Below are 5,846 nucleotides of genomic sequence, written 5' to 3'. Positions count from 1 at the left end.
TCAGCGATGTGAGAAAGGAGACCACTAACACATCAGTGCTCTGTAATATTGGAAGGGAGACCCCCTTTTGCACTGAATTAGTGCCTGGAAAATCTGCTCCCCTTATGCTTTTTCCATGTGATTTGCTGGAGCTCACTCTTGCTCCATCGCTGGGAAGGCCAGGACATATCCCCTGGCAGTTTTTAAAACTTTTATAAACTGGAAAGTATTTTGCTGGCTTGAACTTTGCTTGCCTAGGATCTATGAAAGATGCTGCTGTTATTGTTGGGGTGTTAGTTGAGTTAAATCATGTTATTCATTCCTGTGGTTTGATTTATTTTTTAAAGCTTTGTTATTTACTTCAGGATTAATTAATTCAATTCCCAATTGCTTATTTGTGCATCATCCCTTGGTTCATTCTGGTATGTGCAGGAACTTAGTGGGGGGGGAAGGGAGAAAAATGTATTGTTCCAGCTTCGTTTCCAATTTGTTATTTTAGTCTAGGTGAGGAGGCCAATCTGCAGTGATTCAAATACCTGCAAGGTGAGAGAAAGATTGGTGTTCTGGTGCCAAGAAAGCAAGCCCTTTTGCTGAGCAGAGCCTAGTTTGTCTTAATAACAGCTGCGTTTTCAGCATCTTTGAAATCTGAGGAAGCCATGTATGGGGATCCTCGATGTTTCAAGGGAAACAAAACTGTGGGTTTGTGATAAGAATTTGCATGTATTAAATGTTAGTCCAGTGGCACATCATGTTATTTTTTTCTAAGGTGATGAGCTGCACCTCCCTGAACTTTCACTGGCTGAAATATTGACGTGAAATCCTGGAAATGTGTGTGCATGTGTGTGCGCACGCGCACGCGCACACAAAGAGGATGGGGGAAAAGGAGTCATTCTTAAGTATCCTTTCAGTTTACATAAAAATCATGTAAAGATCTGAAAATGAGTATAAAGTTGAGATTTTAAAGTCATTTACCATTCAGTGCACTCCAAAATTTGCCAACGATTCATTCACTTACTTACTTGGCTGCTGGCCTATGAAATTCACTGTGGAAGGATTTAAACAAAACGTTTAATGGAAATGGGAGACCAAGTCAAGACTATTTTCCTGTGCTGCTGAGGAAATATGTCTTGAATAAAGTGAACATAATATTTAGTGTGCCTGGAATGGTTAGTTTTAAACTATAGTTTTAAGCTGGTGATTTGTGTACTTTGAACTCTATAATGGAAATATTACCAACCACTGGTTTGGGTAAAACTAAATCCTGGGATGGCTTTTGTCTCAACGGTTCATTCTTCTATTAAAGAAAAAGTTATCAAGTCTGAAAGCAATCACACTGGAAAACCATATGGCAAGTACAAGTAATTCTCCCTAAATCAAACTCAAAAGTTTCCTTAAAGCCATAAAATGCTATGAAAACATCAGTTTGGATGTTTCTATTTATCTGCCTACTTATATTGCTATTATTTTATCTGCACTTAGCTGCAGATACACAGAACATGTTATGAAATACCATGGCTCGTTCCTACCATCAGCATTAATAAAGACTTGAAGTTAGGAAAAAAGCAAACAAACATGTAACACAGGTTTATTTGTGGCAGCAATTAACATGTGAATCAGCTAAAGAAGGGGGCCTGGGACCTCACCAGATCATTAGACAGAAGAGGAAACAGGTGGGAGTAATCCCAGAGCCCTCCTGGCCCAGTCAGATTGGAAGTACCAATCCGTTCCTTAACAACTGCAATCTGCTCGTCAGCTACCCCGTGGTCTTCTGCTGCCTCTTCAAAGCATCCAGCAAGTTGATCCCAAGGCTCCGCATCAATGAAGCACTCTCCTGGTGTGCTTCATCGTCTGTTATCTGACACATGGGCACTATGTGTGCTCAGTATCAGTGGCAGCAAAGTACCATGGGAATGATACATGTCAGAACAACTTTTGGAAAGGTCATTTTAATCTGTGTCAAAATAGAGTGCTTGGAAGAGCCACGGCTTCGACAAAAAGAGATTTCAACTGTATTCTTCAAATGTGGCATTTCTAAGAGGCCTGGACCTGAGTTATATGATTCTGATCTCTGGGCTCATAAAAACATAGAAAAGGTAGGGTGAATCATGGTGAAATATTTTCTGGCCTGGTCTGAAATAGCTCAGATGAGTGCCAATGTAGCTGGAATGGATCTCGACAGTTTTGGTTTTCCTCATCAAAATAAGCATATGTGCTCAGCTCTGTATGCAGCACATGGATGGCAAAGCCACAGGGCACGGGCAGATGGGCAAGAATACTGGGGTGTCTGTGCAGAGAGAAGGGACTCATTGAATTAGCTGAATTTCTGTAGATGTAAACAGACCCTGCTAAGCAACATAGAATAACTCATGAGCCCTAGTTCAGTGAAAATCATTGGCAAAATGGCATTACCTCTGGCTTAATTTTTTTGTTGTTGTTGTTATGAAATTATAGTAAGTAAATGAATTTGAGAACTTTAATTTCAGTACCTTTGCTCTGGGCAGAATTTAACTCTTCCTCTTCTGTATGGGCTTTGCTCCCTCCTGATACCACAATGCTCCCTCATTTTTTATGCTGTCTAAAACCAACATTACCCAACACAGTGCTCCTAGGCAACTTTCTTATCAGGTTGAAAGGAGAGCAGAAATTTGGGTGGACAGGGAGAACAGAGTTCAGTATTGCCCCCAAAATATGTTGCAGAGTGCAGTAGTTGTTTATTATTGGTTTTTTGACAGATCGTGAGGAACGGACGGCTAGCCTTGAACTGTTCCTTTCTTCAGGAGAGACCCTCTGAATTGCAGGTAAAGCATACCGCATTACAATGGTGCATGCATGATTATTGACAGTAAAATGATCCGTGTTTCAAAATAAGCCTATTTATTTTTGCATGGGAAACTGCACGATGTTCAGCACTCACTGACTTTGGCGCGTGGGCTCTGGCAGACCACCAGCATGCTCTCTGCTCTATGTCATCCACAGAACAGAAGTAAAGCCCTGCTGAGATCTGAAGTTATTGATCCACTTCTCAGACAGAGATTGTTTGGTGGACAACGACTAGATTCTCAGTGAAAGAAAGGGTAAATCATGTCTTCACTAGTGTAATTCTGAGTTACAGAACAAATTCTTCAAGGATAAGTTTCATTTTTCACAGAAACAACTAAAACCAGCAGCATGTACCTACTATTTAACAATTCCTTAAAATAAGCCTATCATTAGGAGGTGGCAAATACAGTCTAGTTCTCAGTGTTTGTTCCCATTTCTGACCAAAAATGTCCCTGTGGGCATGCTGCACAGAGACCAAAACCCATGAAGTGCCTGTAAAATAGTTACAACTGGAGGAAAAAGTGCCAGCTAACACTTAGCAAAGCTTTTAAAATAACAGCACTTCATGAAAATAGGTTGTAAGTGGCTTTAAGAACTCTGATCATGTCTGTTGTCAAGAAAGCTGTGAAAATGAAATTTACTTCTCAAATACCCAACATAAGAAAAGAATAAAGCAGATGGAACTAGTGTCTCACTTGTGCTAGAAAAAAAAGAGCAGAAAACATGAGCACAGGCTTGGTTTCCCACAGTAACTCCATTAAATCCCGGTACAAGGGATATTAAAAACTTACCATCCTCCTATGAAGGGCACTGTTCAACAGAGGACCCCAAAGTAGGTATGTTATCAGCATATACTGAAGCCATGACATCATGGATTGCAATACCCGGGTTGGAAATTGAAGAGGAACATGTTTCTCAGCAACTCCAAAACACGTGCTTGAATATTCAAAGATGCTTTGCGCTAAGACAAAGCTAACCCAGGCCCAAGTCTCCACAGCAAGTCTGCAGCCTCCTAGGCTCTCAGCATGCTCACCTTCACATCTATGGACCATCTCCTATAAAGGGCTTAAAACACTGGCCATCCCAAACATGTATCTTTCCTAACTTGCCCTGAGGTTCTGCATCCCTTTCTTCTGACTTCACCTCTCCACATACCCACAAGCTCAAGGACGAAAATGGACTCCTATTAGGATTGTTTCTTTCAGTATCACCTGCCGGATCCAATTAACATTGCTTGTCCAGGTGGAAAGCTCAGGCCTACAATTTCCCCATGAATCTAAACTAGCTGTCAGGCACAAGTTTGGCATCTGATTCTCTGTTTAAAAGAAACTGAGTAGCATTGATTCAGGAATTACCCAACACTCAATAAATCCCCTACTGCTTGATTTACCTTTAATAATAAATTGGGTCTAGTCATGATTTATGAGGCAATGGAGTGCCAACTGCAAAATACCCATCCCAAGGGCACCTCCTGGGTTTGAAACACTAGCTAGGCCTCTACTTTATTCAAGCAAACTTTTTGGATGCCTTTCAGCTTCTAACTGACTCTCACAACTCAGTCACTTTAAGAAATTACCACCTCTGTAGCCAAATCAGCTTTTCCAGACCCACCAAACTAGACAGGGATGGTGGATTTGGGCACGGGAGGACCTCTGGGGTTTTCGCCTGTCCTCAGCAAGCCAGTGGCCTTGTAACTTCTCTTGAATAACAAAAAGATTAAAATAGCTACAGGTGGCTCACAACTCCATTGCCTGTCTTATCTGCTGGATACTTCCCCAGATGTGGAGTTCAGTGTTGGTGACAAACGTCACCAGCATCCAGATCCTTGTCTTCGCAAACATAACTGTTAATGAAAACCAACAGCTGGGGGGCCAAGGATGTGGGAGCAGACATAAGGCTTCTTGCTCAGGACATCATTCCTAATCTACCACTTTGACCGTATTAACAGAAGAATGGAGAACAAGTCGGACATCATTGTTTAAGGTTTTTCCAGAGTTCACTAACTGCCTCCTAGGAAGGATCTGAGGGAAGCAATGTAGCCAAGCAGCGTCCCCACAACAACAGAGCTAGGTTTCATTTAAAGGCAGTCTGGGAGGCAAGTAATACAGGTCGCATGGTGCTGTTGTGGAGGAGGTCCTTTTCTCCCACTCCTTCCGCTTGATTCACCCCCAGTCCCGACAAAGGCATGCTTGCTTGGTGACTTCATGAAATGAAGAACCCACCACTTCCCTTGATAGCTTTCCTCACACACTGTAGAAAACATATCGCCACAGATTCTTGTTATCTTTTCTTGCATGCATCAAAGAAAAATTAGTACTTTCTTTCCCCTAGACATGAAGGTATTAAAATAGAGCAACCAAGCCCTATCTTCTTTTTGTTAATCTAAATATTTGAAGCGGTATAAATACCTCAATATGAATAGTTTTTCCATCTCTTCAATTGTTTCTGGTGTTCTTTTTTACATTCTTTCTCTATTTTTTTTCCTTATTCTTGATGACTGGTTGAGAGGAGCATTGAATCTTTAATGTCTGACATGTTCAAAGCAAAATCACTCTTCTATTCTTCCAGGTCTCCTCAGCTGTGTCCCAGTTTTGTGTTGCAAGTTAATCATCAGCTGTAAGTCCACTATGAGCCCTTTTCCAGCTGCCATGTTCTCATTTTTGTATATGACTGCCAGTTTTGTTCCAGTGGCTAATTTTATCTATTGTAATTTTATTTTTCCTCCTTCATGTTATGGTTACATTGAAGATTGCCAGCTCTACAATGGCTCATTGGAGGGTACCCTTTGAAATAATTAATTTGATAATGATTCTGTAGTGATAATTAGTTTTTTCATTGTGTTTTGTGAGATTCACCTCACATATAATCTGCAATCCATTTAAAACCTTCTGTTACTATGGAGTGCTAAATTCATATATCATGCTATAGTAAGCAAATTGCCTTACAAATTCTAAATGCACTCCATTATGCAGCTCTTTTGCATTAGTCATTAGAAACCTCTTCAAAGATTTATGCTTTTTCTTAACAATAACTTTTCATGCATTACG

Source organism: Vanellus vanellus (genome assembly GCF_965231255.1).
Source record: "Vanellus vanellus genome assembly, chromosome: 3".
NCBI lineage: Eukaryota > Metazoa > Chordata > Aves > Charadriiformes > Charadriidae > Vanellus > Vanellus vanellus.
This window is presented reverse-complemented; position numbering follows the sequence as displayed.